Source organism: Strix aluco, chromosome 18 (genome assembly GCF_031877795.1).
Source record: "Strix aluco isolate bStrAlu1 chromosome 18, bStrAlu1.hap1, whole genome shotgun sequence".
NCBI classification, from domain to species: domain Eukaryota; kingdom Metazoa; phylum Chordata; class Aves; order Strigiformes; family Strigidae; genus Strix; species Strix aluco.
In genome coordinates, this window is record NC_133948.1 from 16442741 (window position 1) to 16457349 (window position 14609).

Sequence of the window (14609 nt, forward strand, 5' to 3'; positions counted from 1 at the left end):
GATGATACAGAGAAGTAAATGGTGCCTTCCTTGCCATGGTTTTCACAGTATAAGGCTGTAACCAGTATCTAGAACAATTGTCATTAGCAAGAGCTGAGGTCAATGTCAGGAAGGGAGCAGTTAGAGGATGCCGAGATAAGCTCAATGCATGGGTAGTCAGGGGTCAAGAAAAATTACCCTGGAAAATTTAAGCAATCTCTGAACAAGTAGCAGTAGTTTGTGACAAATTCTGAAGGTCTGAGAGATCCCAGAGAAGCATGGAAGTCTATCTGTAAAAGAAAAAAAAAGAAAAAAAGGAGATGAAGAAGTTGGGGAGTTACAGATCAGCCAGCCTGACTACATTTTCTCAAAAAATTTTGGAACAAATTATTGAATGACCCATTTGTAAAGACCTAGAGGACAATAATGTGATAAAAATAAAGAATAAAAACCAGCCAACCCAGTTTATCAGGAACGAATCATGTCAGGGTGATCTAATTTCCCTCTTTGCCAGGTTATTTGGTCTAGTGGAGGAAGAGGATGTGATACATCTTAGGTGAAGCTTCTGGTGCTGTCCTGCATGCCATTTTCATATACAAAGCAGGGAAATACAATTTGAGTGGAAACCTGGTAGGTGGGTAAAACTGAGTGAACATTGGTGCTCAAAGTGAAGCCAGCCACCCTTTACTGGCGGGCTGGGAGCGGGCTGCCAGGGCGCTGCCAGGGGGCTGTCCCGGGACAGGCTGGGTGCCTTTTCTCTCCTGCAGCATGGCTGGTGGGCATGTGGAAGCATGGGGGTGACACCTGGGTGGATCCCCAAAGCCACCGGGGTTCCCCAGTCGTGCGGCAGACACTCAGCAGTGCCAAGTTTCGCTTGGGAAGGACAGAGTCCGCGTGGCAGCAGCGGTGCAATGAAGGTGTATCCTCCCGGGAGGTGGCTGATGGAGCTGCCTGCAAGCCCAGCGGAGAGACACCCACCAGCGGCAAGACTGGGGGCTGGGGGCATCGAGCACTGGATCTTCGGAGAGATACAGCAAGCGGGAACATGTGGAGGAGAATCCCAGCATGGCTGTGACCGGCCCTGCTGTCCCCTGCTCAGCCCTGCACCCCTCCCACCCCCAGACCCCATGGGGAGGGCTGACACCCTTCTCCAGCCCCTTCAAAACATCCATGGACTAAAGTGATTCCTCTTAACTAGACATTTCAGATGGTGGAAAGTACATGGCTTTGGGTAAAGCCCTGTTAAATATAGGTATATATACATATTCACATTAAAATAATCTATTATTATTTTTTAATTATGGTTCATGCACTAAATTAAAAATTCAATTCTTCCTCCAGCCCCACTCTTGAGCCTCCTGGCTTTTAAGCAATGATCAGTGAGAGCCTCAGCTCCATCTGCCAGCTCAGCCCCTGGGCAGCACAAAAGGAGCCACAGCCTCAGCGGCAGCGTTGGTGCTACAGGCCCCAGGTAGCCACCACGCTGCAAAGAGGGGTGATGCTGCGTGATGGAACTCCCAGTTTAAACCAGTCCAGCACAAAACAACAGGAACCATCCACCGCCGCAGAGAGGTGAGCTCCAGCCCACCTCCTCATCTGGGCAGATGGTTTCCAGAAAAGCCCCCCAAATGCTCCTCTCTGGGCAGCCCCAAACAACAACAAATGTTTGAATCCACCCTGCGACCTTTGCTTCCCTGTTTCCTCCACCACTGCCAAGACCTGAGAAAATACCCCATTCTCAAAATGAAATATTGCAGAAAACCAAAACGACACAATCTTGGAGTTCAGCATCATGCATGCAGCCCCTCTGCTTTAAGAGGCTTGACAGTTTGGACTGGGAGGAAGGTGTGATGCTGCAATGTTTCTTTAGAGGGGAAAAAAAAAATAGAAAAAAAAGGACGGCTTTTATTTTTAGAAGTTTTAGCAGCCAAATTGTTGTCAGGCCGTCTGTGCTCTGCTGAGCAGCACACAGTGTTGGGCACAGCCAAGAAGAGTTTTCTCACAGAGCAAAATGTCACGATAAAACCAGGTTTAATCAGAATCTCAGCACCCTTCACAGAAAAAATGCCAAATTTTGGACAATTTGTGTATTGTTTATCATCTTTTTTGTTGCCATGATCCAGTAATGGGTGGAGAAATGTGGCACTAGGGCTGAACTGTTATTTTCTTTGGGAACATGCCACGTTCCCCATTGATGCCCTCTGGTGAGGCTGAACAGCCAAAAGGAGGTCTGAGAGATTAGTTCTCCTCTTCCATCCCTCACCACCACCCAACTTGGCCCTTCATTGCTCTGCAACTGGAGACGCTTCCAAAAAACCCAAGAAAGGATATGGACCATCTTCTTATTTCTCTTTGTTTTCTGGTCTTGGACATTTGCCTCATGTTTCCAGGGCTCAGCAATCTCATTACAGACTCACAGAACTGCTGAGGTTGGAGGAACCTCTGGAGATGGTCTAGCACAAGCCCCTGCTCAGGCAGGGTCACCTAGAGGAGGCTGCTCAAGGGCCATCGCCTATTGGGGTTTGAATATCTCCAAGGATGGAGAGCAACCGCTTCCCTCGTGACACGCTTCAGTGGCTTAATTATCTTCACATCTCTTTGTTGGACTCGGTCTAGTATGCCAACATCTGTCTTGTACTGGGGAGCCCACAACTGGGTGCAGCACTCCAGATGCCACCCCACTTATCTTTAAAATAAACCTAGATCTCCAATAATTGTTTGCATCAGAGATCCAGGCTTTGGGAGCTGTGTCTGTCCTGGAGAGCTCATGACCACAGCCGTCCCTACCTCTGCCCGGCCACCAGCACAGGGCCAGGCTGGCAGGCTGGCACACTGCAGCATGGCTGAGGGGATGCATGAGCCTGGGAAAGGGCAGCACCCCCAGCCCGGGCCGACCCAACGGAGGGAGCTGGCAACAAGCACGGGCTGTGCAGCGCCGGCCGGCAGCTGCTGCGTGGGCACATGGTGCCTGCAGAGGTTTTGCCAAGCCCGTCCTTGACACCGACTCCCAGGCACGTCCCAGGGAGAATTTATTGCTTCAGATCCCTCATAAATGCCACGTCAGTGTGTGATGGATGGGCTGGGAGCTCCTCCCAGGATGCTCTCCGCAGCAGCTCCAGCGACTGTCCCCGGGAACAGCAATAAAACGCCGTTGTCATTTGGACCAGGACGAGGCACATGGAGCAGGGCCTGGCAAGGGGCTTTTCGGGGGGAGCCCTGCATCAGTCAGGTGGCCCAGGGCCAGCACAGTGTGTCCCCACGTGCAGGGCTGATAGACCTACCCTTGGTCTTGCTGGGCACTGCCCCACACACACATACACCCCCCGCCTCCTCCAGCCCTCCGACATGTGTGTTCCCCAATAAACACCCCTCGCCCTGCGTCAGCACCCCTCACACACACTCCCAGGGATGCACACACACGCACACTCGCTCCTGTGCACCGCCTGGTGTGTGCTCACACCTGCCTCCCCACGCACCCCCACACCTTCATCCCGCGCCCGTAAAGATGCTGGTGGAGCTGGCTGCCAACGTGCTCGGTTCAGAGAGCTGCCATGCCCCCCCGCATGTGCACAGGGATGGGTCGGGGTGTCCCCAGCCCACCTGCCCTCTCCCAGCGCCCTGTGGTAGCCCCGCGTGCTGCTGGGTGGGGAAGAGTAGGTGGGGAGTAGGTGCAGTTACCCAAGGGCAGCCTGGCATCTCAGTGCCACCCCAAACACCCACCTTAGGGCTCCGTGGGGAGCTTGCCAAGACCCTGCCTTCCCCCCATGCACCCCGCTGCCTGCAGACCCTGGGCTGCGGGGCAGGGCGGTGCTCAGGCTGGAGGACTGGGCACCGGGACGCCTTGGCCATAGCTCAGCTGGAGCACAGAAAACTTTCCAGAAGGCATTGTTGGATGTTGGAATGGGCTGCCCAAGGAGGCGGAGGAGTCCCCATCCCTGGAGGGGTTGAAGAGTCAGGTTGACGCAGGGCTGAGGGATCTGGTGTAGTTGGGAACAGTCAATGTTAGGTTCATGGTTGGACTGGAGGATCTTCAAGGTCTTTTCCAACCGAGATGATTCTGTGATTCTGTGGAGGGCCCGCAGTGCTGTGCTGGGGCCGGGAGGCCGGGGCAGGGCTGGAGGAGCCTGAAGGGCTGCAGTGTGGATAAATCAAGGGAGCAGCCACTTCCAGATGGCCCAGACCTTGGGCTGGGGGTGAGACCACCAAGAGGAGGCGGAACAGAAAACAGGAGAAGCCCCTCCGTGGCTGCCTGACCACAGCATCGCCGCAGGTCCTCGCTGACGGAGCCCCCAGCAGCGCTCGCCCCTGCCCTGGACCAGCCATCTGCGACCCGCGGGGGTCACCCGGCACGGAAACCGGAGAGGAACCGGCGGGCACCGGGGGCTGTGCGGGGCCGTGCCCGGCTGCAGAGCGGGGGGTGGCCCGGGGAGACGAGCAGTGCGGGCCGGGCAGCGCCACGGCACCCCCGGCACCCCCGGGACCGGGACCCTCGGCACCCCCCCGGTACCGGCATCCCCGGCACCCCCAGCACTCCCCGGTACCGGCACCCCCGGCACCCCCCGGTACCGGCACCCCCTTCGCTCCCGGTACCGGTGCGGCGGGCGGAGCCACAGCGCCACCCAGCGGCATCCAGGCGCTACCGCCGCCCCCCCGCATCCTTCCCCCCCGCCATCGGCACCCACCCCCCCATACCCAGCACCAGCGCACCCCCCTGCCCGCCCCCTGCCCGCCTCCTCGGCTCCAGACGCCCCACTGGCCAGGAACCGCTGCCATTGCCCCGGACCCCCCCAAAAACGTGTCCAAAGGGCGCTGCCGTCTCTAGTGGGTGGTGTGGCCCAAGGAACATCTACCAAAGATCACATCTGCATCATGGCAGCGTGGCCGTCTGCTCCCCGACATTCACCTCCGGGGGGGGGAGCGGGTCTGAGCAGCCCCCTCCTGCCCATGGGGTCCTGGTGCAGCCTTGGCCTCTGGTCATCCCCTGCATGAAGGAACCTGGCCAGCGGAGGGGAGAACAAGAGGCCTTCACAGGCAGGTTGTTGGAGTTATATTTCTGTTTCTGGGTAAGCAACACAAATCTGTTCTCTCCAAAATCCAGGGGAAAGGTGCTCCCACAGTGCTCCCCGGAGGGAAGGAGCTGAGAGAGATCCCACACGAGGGGTGGTGATGGCTTCTCCGAACTTATCTCACAGAATCACAGCATTGTCTAGGTTGGAAAAGACCTTGAAGATCATCCAGTCCAACCATCAGCCTGACATTGACAGTTCCCAACTCCACCAGATCCCTCAGCGCTGGGTCAACCCGACTCTTAAACCCCTCCAGGGATGGGGACTCCCCCCCTGCCCTGGGCAGCCCATTCCAACACCTCACAACCTGTTCTGTAAAGAAACGCTTCCTAATATCCAGTCTAAACCTTCCCTGGCACAACTTGAGGCCATTCCCTCAGAGCCGGTTCATCTCTCATCTTCAACCTCCTTTTTCTCACCCTGAACTAGCTGCCTTGCACTTAAAATAAAACAAATAAAGACACATTTTTAACAACACAAAAAGGGCTTAAACACTTGGAACGACTGAGGTCCAGTTTCCTTTTACAGCTGTTCCTCTGGGTGAATTTGTTCTGCCTTTGGCACCAGCACCTGGGGGTTTCCGGGGGGGGTGACTCGGTCACTGTGGGGTCCCTCCTGCTGCAAAGAGCTCAGGAATCAGCACAGCCTGTGAAGGTCCTTCTGCAAAGCTCCTCAAGCCTTGCAGGGATGGTCTGACTTGTCCTCCTGTCAAGACCCAAGTGAAAGAAGTCACAGGAGGGAGAGGGAGTCACACCAGTTCTCCAGCATGCTCCTCGTTAAAAGGAGCTTTTTTGCTTTTGGTTGCCGGTAACCAGAGCTTGCAATAAGATCCCAGCACCTCATTTCCACCAGGCGGTTTATCTGAGCTGCATTAGGGTTGCTCTGGTGCAGCCACGGACGGACGGATGGCATCCGCTGCACACAAAGAGCCAGGGGAGCAAAGCCCTCCAGTCACCTCTGAGCTGGCGAGGGAGTGGGATGGGGTGATGGCAAGATGCAAGGCTACTGCACTGTCTGCTTCTGCAATATCCACAGCTCCAGAGACAAGAAAACTTGGGAAACCCCAGAGAAAGTCATCTGTCATGCTGGCAACATCACCTCTTGTACCAGCAGAACATGACCCGGCCAGAGCAGAGCTGCAGAGCAGCTCTCGAAAGCACAGAAGCAAAAATGTCAGCAAGAGGAACAACCTTTGTTGGATCTGTCTGCCAAGTCCTGCCTGGATTTTGTCCAACTTTACCCTTTAGGGCTGAAATTTTCCATCCTGGAGTCTTTTTCTTTCCAAGTTTCAGTGCAAACAGTCACAGTCGGAGAGACAAGGAGTGCTGAAGCTGGGGCAGCCAAACACCCAGAGGTCTGCCAGGAGGGGGATGGTGCCCTTCCTTGGAGCAGCAGATGAGCTTTCAGAGAGCGAGCTCACTTTTTCCAGCTGTATCAGCAACTCTAATGAGAGAAAATTACTTTGTTTGGCCTGCATTAAGAAAAAAAATAAATCAGTCACTCCAGTGGAAAGCTGTCACATTGCCAGCTTGTGAAACAGGGACTTGGAGTGTTGCCTTCTCCTGTCCCCAGGAAAATCTGCAGAAATTTGGCCAGTGACGTTGAAAAATTATTTGAGAGCTCAAACATTCAGGGTGTGAGTTTTAGTGGCGTCTGTCAGCGCTGCTGTCCCAGGCCTGGTGTCCTCTCACCGTCCCCCGTGGGAGCATCCTCCAGAGCACTGGGGTGGGCTCTGTCCTGGCCTCTCCCTCATCCTGCAGTCCCGGGGTGGCTGTCACAGCTGTGTGACAGCGGGAATGGGGCTCAGGGATGGCAGAGACATGGGGGTCTCTGGCATCTCCAGGTCAGCCTCCCCCTTGGAGGAGCATTAGTTCAAGCCATGGCTTGAATCTCTCCAAGGAGGGATGCTCCTGCTCCCTTTGATGCTTCTTCAGGAAAAAAAAGTAAGAAATTACACATAAAAAATCCAACCAGAAGGAACTTTGAATGCGCAAAACAAAGCCGTGCAACCACCAGAGTGAAAGATGAGATTCAGCCTTGAAAAAAGCAGCACTTTTGGGTAGTAAAATACATCTTGAAGTGACCCCAGCCACGCAGCCTGTTTTTCGTAGGCCACGTTCATCATGTGGGATGGGGAGAGCAGGGGGACGTCAGGCTGGGGAGGAAGGGTGCCATCATCTACACATTCTGATCCACCTGGTGCCAAAACCTGAAGGCAGATGGCGAGTAAGGTAAGGGAAAAGGGCAGTGAAATGTCACCCTGGAGCAACACCTCGGCTCTGCCCTTGCTCTCCTGGGGGCTGCAAAAGCAAATTGCGAAGCCCTCACCTGGGGAAAGGTGAATGTGACAGACAAGCCTGTGGGGAAACAAAGAGCTGGTTTGGAGGGGTGGGGGGCAGAGGGGTGGTAGCTACAAAAGGTATAAAGGTAACAAAAAGGCTACAAAAGGTATAAAGGTGAGGAAAAAAAAAAAAGGGTAGATCAGTAAGGATCTGCTGCTTGTGTGGTGAGCAGGGATACGTGGGTTTGGACGTGTGGTTCAGGGCTCTCTCCTAACGCCTGTGGATATTAGTGATGCAAAAGTGGATGAACCCACTTGGAGTATCCCCTGGCCCTGCGGTGCTCAGCTCGGGGCAGGGGCTGGCTGGGATCACAGGGCAGAGACCGCAGGGGAGATGGAGAAGGACGGGAGACACGGCAGATACAGGGCCTGGCTGGAAGCAGATGGAGACGGAAAGCGGTGCCCTGCCGATCTCTCAGATGACGGATGGCTTGCACGCTGCCACCGGCTGCGCTGGCTGGGGCGGGAGTCACTGAGACTGACGGCCTCAGTCACTTTTCCCTTTTTCTCTTTAATTTGTCCCAGAAGACTCCTGTCCCCTCCTTCTCGGGCTGTGTCTGGCTGTCAGAGAGGTCGTGGTGCTGGTGGGAGGACAGGGGACCACAGGGCCTTAGAGCAACGCCCTCTCCATCTCCAGGACCTGGCAAGCCACTTGCTCCCAGTGTGGGAGGCTGAGCCAGGAGAGGTGAAATGACCCCAGAAAAGTCAATCTATTTTCAACTCTATTTTCTTTATTTTTTTTCTATTTTCAGCCTTTATGGGATCTTGCATTTGGAAGGGAGCATCAGCCCCTTTCCCTGGGCGCTCTGCCTTTGGAGGGGCAGACCAGCACTTCCCTGGGACAGGAGAATAAGATAAAAACATGATGGTTCCTGAAGTATTTGCCTGTGAAAAGGAGGAAAGCAGGAAAACAACACAAAAATAAAGAAAACAGAACAACTTTTCCCCTTTCCCTGTGGACATCTCAGGAGCGCAAGGTGAAAAAGAACATTTTTCCTTGCGCTTTGTTCCACTAGAAGAGAAGTCCAAGCGCCACTCAGTGGTACACGCTCTCAAGCTGGGAATCGACCCATCCCCTGAACCAGACCGAAACCCACCTGAGGAGAGGAGCCATCTCTGGGCAGTGGACATCAATGCTCCGCGACCAAAGGGCCTTTGCTGGGGCTGTAGCAGCCCTCAAATTGATGAGGCTTTGCTGCGAGACATCTCTGCTTCCTGAGGCACAGTAATTAAGAGAGTATTTTTAGAAAAATGAGCCACCACATTAATCAATAAGGAACAGACAGGTTCTCAAGGGTAAGGGTGGCTTGAGTTAATCTGCTAAAGCCTTGAGAGCACTCCTTATCCCGAGTCTGATGATGGCTGGTTGCCACCAGATTGCTGCAGGGAGCCCTGCTCCAAGCCCCCGGCACGCCGGACTCCTGCACCAGCACCTGGGGGCTCTTTGGCTCAGCTCAGCGTGGGGAGCCTGGCTCCGTGTCCTGGCCAAGGGATGCTCCTTGCAGGCAAGAGCTGCAAAAAGAGTAGAGGGGGTCCTTAATAGCATCACCTGGGAGGAAGCTGAGAGTTTTGGGAAGATGCTTGCTGGACTGCCAGCCCTGGGCACACACTTCCCTGGGTTCACGTCTCAGAAGCAGCTCTTGATGGGGACAGGAGGGACACAGCCAGCCCCCCACCAAATGCTCCTGCTGTCCCTGCCCAGGGCTGGCCCGTTCTGCCTTCCACCCATCTCCTGGGGACCCGTTCCCTGGCAGCCCCTACCTCTGCCCTGAAGGGCTCCTCTCTCTCGCCTTCCTCTCCCTGCTGCTTTCCCAGGAATGCTTGCCCAGCACGAGGTGTTTAAATCATTTATGAAGGGTTAAAACAGAGCTGGCTCCCTCCAGGCGCTCTGGCATCCAGGCTCTGTAAACAACCCACCCGCCAAGGGAGTCAGCTTGGAAAAAAGGCTTTTTATGTCTATTCCCCAGACCCCACTTCCACAGAAACCTTTCAGCATGATCCTTTCTCAGCTGTAAGTGCAGCAAAATTGTTTCAGGCATTCGCTGACCTTCCTTTTCCCCCAGGCACACTCATAGACATATCACACAACCCACTTCTACTCACAGATGGAAAACCAGAGGGAGCTTCTGCAAAAAAAATTACCTGATGTGGGAAGTCTGATGTGCCTTCTCCTGCCTTGGATATTTCCTAGGTGCCCTTTCAGAGGCAACCTCCTTTTTTTTATAGCTTTTACCTTTATGGAGATAGGAATTCACCCGGGTATTTTCTTGATCAGAGCCCAGCCCAGCTTCCCAAATCCTGACCGTGCAAGGTCCAGGACAGACAGGAGATCAGCTGCAAGAGGAGTCCCCCAGCATCTCTTTCTGCTAGCAGTGTCTGTGGCAGCTCTCAGTTGCTCTCACCAGGGCTCCCAACCCACAGAAACACCCCAGGAGCTGGAGCTCCCACCCTGTGACTCCCTGGGTGACCACCAGCAAGTCCCCAAAGCTCCCCAGTCTGTTCCCATAGAGGCAGGACACGAGTGCTGCAGCCTCACACTGCCTGCGCAGTGCTGCGATGGGGTTCACCACCACCCTCACGGCAGCGGTTAAAACTCCAGGGCCTCTTTAGCACCAGGAGGAAGGGGAAAGATGCAGTTTCCCAGTTCCCCAGTGGCAGGAGGACAGGCTGGGTTCTCCACCCCACTGCCAGTGCGTCACAGCAAAGCGGAGCAGCGCCTGTAATGGTCCACACTGCAGCACGAGTCACCCCCAGGAGGGTGACAGGGAGGGTGACAGAGCTGCTTGGAAAGGTTAAAGAGAAACAACTCGACATCTAAACACACCCTGTGCTGGTGCTGGGAGCTCCCATGCACCCCACGGGGGTTTTATTCCTATCAGCGTGGATATTAGTGGGTTTGGGGGTCTCCTTGAGGAGTGGCACGGCAGGAGATGAAGCCTCTTGTGAAGAAAAATAACCCTCAACCAGATGATGAGCCACACGCAGTTGCAATCTGGGAAGTGCCGTCCCCACCTCCACCTTCTTCTGGGTTTTGCTGGCAGGTCCATGGCAGACAGTTGCCCCTGCCCCATGCTGGGGAAAGGCTGCAGCTCCTGGCCACCCTGTCACGTCCTGCTTTAAGGGGCACACTTAGCAGAGCTAGACGCCAGCTGAGGGTCCACATCGCTCCAGTTTGCTGCCAGGGTGTAGATGTCCCTCCCAGCATGCTGGCCTGGGGTGGAAGTGGTTTGGAAGCACTGGTGCTGGGCACGAGTCAGGCGTGTGATCAGCGTGAAATACCCTGCGGAGGAGGATCTGAGTCAGCACTCTCCAGGGAAACCGCAGAGGGTGGATGTTGGGAGCGCGGGGTGCCCAGCGTGGAAAGGGCTGCTGGATCAGGCAGGGCTCGAGGGCTGGCAGAGCTGCGGGACAGCGAGGATGGAGCCCCAGCCCCGAGGATTGCCCCTACCCCGGCATCAGGCTGGAGGAAGGTGATGGGTGACGAAGGCTGATCCCTGCGCCCCAGCACCTGGGGGTCATGCGCCTGTGTCCACTTCTGCTGAAAGGCAGGAGGAGTGATTTTCATCTCACCACTCTCCCTCCCAGGTGCCGTGAGCAGCTGCTGTTACTTGTTGCCATCTGTTATTTTCACGGTGTCAAAAATGCCTCCCTGCCGAGCACCGGCCCATGAAATATGCATGCCGTGGCCTCCCCCCTTCCAAACTGCCATCTCCTCCTGCACTAAATCCCCTTCTTGCCTATTTGTCTCACATTCAGATCTGTTTCTCTACATCTTATGGCTTCTCAAGGCATCAGTAACAGCCTCTCCCTGGCTCAGCGCCGTTGCTGGCGCAGCCGAGCGTGCCCACTGAAGGACTCGGATCCGTGTCCCCAGGCCTGGGGCACGTTCCCTGTGCGGGAGGCAGCAGCGTGGTTGCGCTCGTGATGTGGCTACCGGTGCCATGGGCTGGACCAGGCTTCCCATGCCGCGCAGGGGCCAGCTGCAGCCACCGTGCTGGTAGGAGCAGACCTTGAGCATCGGCCTGGGCACGGCGGGGTGCGGGTGTTGAAGGATAAACTTTTAGATCAATGTAAGCAATATCATATTTAGGTCAAGAAAGCTGTTCTTTGTTAAGTTGACAAGTCAAAGGCATCCCCAATGAGAAGAGCCCGTAGATAACCTTTGAGCAAGGACATCCCGGAGCAATTAGACCTTGAGGAGGACATGTAATCAGGATGTTTTAAGGATGTTTGGCAAGCAAACTCAAGGTCCATGTATCCTTAGCTGAACTATCCCCATTATGATACTAAAAATCACACCTAGAGGTCAAGAAGACCCTCGCCCAGGTGAAGACCCTTCCCCTGAGCACGTGTAGTAGTAGAAGTATTGTGTCAGCAGTATTATAATTGTATGTAAATTACTAACCAATCAATGTAAAGAGGACGGACTCAGAAAATTACTAACTCTGCAAGTTTTGTGTATAAATATAGTGCAGAAAGCCCCGTTGGTGTGCGTGATTTGTGGGAATGCACCGAGCACTGAGGCTTGCACAACCCTGAAATAAATAAGCAATGTCGCTCCTGAGTGTGTGATTATTGACCTGTTGCGCATCGGGTGATGGAATCCGCTTTTCGGACAATATGGGGACAGTGGCCTAAAGGGCATAAAGTCCCAGCTGAGGGGGATGGGGAGCTGGGGGTCAGTGCTCTGCAGGACTATGGTGTGGTGACCCGCAGGGGCTTGGCACGGTCCTCACAGCAGCCTCGAGCATCCCTGGTTGGTCTCCCAGCTATCGGCAGGGCTCAGGGATCCCCTCTGCTTCGGGACCAGCCATCCCGAGATTAACACCAGATTGCACTTCCAATGAAACATGTCTTTTTTACATTTCATCTTTGTATTCAGATCTGAGACTAAAGCTCCTCCAGAAACTCAGATCTGGTCGTGCACCACAAACTCCCTGTCCCAGCCTGGAGGCTCTGCCAACGCTGCGGGGCTGCCGGCTCTGCCGGCACAATGGGCAACGCTCAGAAACTTTCCCTGTTGAGATCAGGCAAGTATTTCCCAGGGGTGACTGATGCTGTTAGAGCCTTTCAAGGGAATTTTCTCTGTGGCACCTGGCTGAGAAATGAGCTCCCTGCCACCGCACAGGGGTCTGGCTGTGGCTGTTGGTTAACAGGGAGTCATGGCTTGGCCTGGCACCACTGAGGCTAAAAAAGGAGACAAAATTACAGTTGATTAAAAGTTTTTAATTAGAGCAGTGGCGACTGCTCCTCAGGCTTTAATGCAGCTCAGTGTAGCAATGGCTTTTTTTTCCTCAACAGGAGTTTGAACCGCAGCCTGAGACTTCACATGCGCAATCTCGTTGCAGCAAGGAACTTCAGGTGAATTATTTTGCCCTGAATAACACAGAAGAGTTAATGCAGTGCAGGGAATATTGTGAAGGAAAGAGATGCTTTTTCATAGCTGACTTTTTACCCAGCTCTGCTAGGGAACAATGCCACTGCCTGGCTCTCACCATGGAAGGTTGGGACATCCCAAAAGGAAACCTTCCTTGCAAATGAACTCAGAGAACCTCCGTGGTCTCACTGCTAATTGCAGCAATGCCAGTGCTGGGGCGTGGAGGAAAAACCATTTGCTGTAACTCATTTTTCCTGTCCTGCTGACCCTGTGGTAGCTGTACCTCATCCAGACGGGGTCAGACTTTAGTGTTTACAGTTTGCTGGACTGGGGGTTGCTTTGGAAAAGAAAAGTTTTGCATCGCAGCTACTGGAGCCTTCTCAAAGCTTCGGGCTCTTCCTCTCCACCCCACTCAGGACGTGGTGGGAATCACCCCAGCAAACCTCGCAGGCCTGTTGCTGCCTGCTCCCCTCCTGCCTGGCCGATGCTGCCTGCGCTGAGCATCCCCAGGCACAAGATGTCACTGAGGAGCTGGGTTTGGGCAGGTCTGCATCAGCCTGGAGTCATCCTCCGGGAGCCACTGCGAAATTGGGGCTGGAAAGGTCGCGTGGAGAAGAGACGTGGTCATGGAGAGCGGCCACAGAGACAGAGAGGGGACGTGGACACTGAGAGGGGATGTGGGCACGGAGAGGGGATGTGGGCAGCGAGAAGGGATCTGGGCATGGAGAAGGGATGCAGCTGTGATACTTGCTGCTGCAAAACAGTCCTGCAAAAAGGAAGGGAGGTCCCCGCTCTCTGCTCCCCGGGCCAAGAGTCAGGAGCGTATCTGGCCACGGGGTGCCAAGGAGGTGCTGGGTGATCTCTGGAGTTCGGCACTGGGTGTGCCTGGGAGGAACAGCGCAGGCAAATGCCTGCCAGGAGCAGCACAGACACTGGGCCCTGGCCGGGAACCTCCTCAGGCCCTGCCAGCCCTCTCTGCCGTGGGGCTCGATGGGGCAGGTGAAACCCAACTGGCCCAGCCCACGCCGAGGGAGCCGGTCTGCTGGCTCAAGCCCCCCCAAGCACCCATGAACCCTGCCCAAATGAACGAAGATTCAGCTGAAACCCCAAAATCGTTCACGCACAGACCAGGAGGAGCAAGAACAGGGGCTTGCAACATCTCTCCCATGACAGATCCCCCGGGTCTGAGATACCCTCCACAAGGGCCTCCCAGCTCTGGGGGCTGGACGTGCCCCAGCCTGCCCCAGGGATTGCTACGAGGGGACAGGGACCCTTCTGGGGCACCCTTTGGCCCTCCCTGGGGCTGCTCTACGGCGTCAGGAGCCCCTCGGCCTTGTGGGGTTGGCCTCGGTGCTGCCCTCAGGGCCCCTCCAGTGGGATGGTGACAACTTCAGGGCTCCCCTGGCACCTCCATAGCTCTCCCCGGGGCTCCCCCAAGGCCATGGGACTCTTTCCCCCCCCCCGACCTTGGCCCTCCCCAGCGCTGCTCCAAGGGGATGCGGCTCCCTTCAGCCCCACCCGGGGCACCCCTCGGGCCACCCCTGCCCTTTCTGTGCCCTTCCCGGGGCTCCTCGCAGGGCTGTGCCCCCGGGCCGGGCTGCCCCGAGGGGATGGGAACGGGGAGGCCACCGGGCTGGGGGGGCTGCGGGAGAGGGGTGCGCCGGGCAGGGGGGTCCCGGTGCCGAGCCGGGACGCGGGGCGGAGCGGCGGCCCCGTAGCCCCGGCGGGCGCGGCCGTGTCGGCGGGGAGCCCCGCGGGGCGGCGCCGGGCGGGCGGTACTTAAGGCGGCGGCGCGGGGCGAGCGGCCCCGCCGTGCCCATGGCTCCGCCGCCCGCGGTCCGGGCGC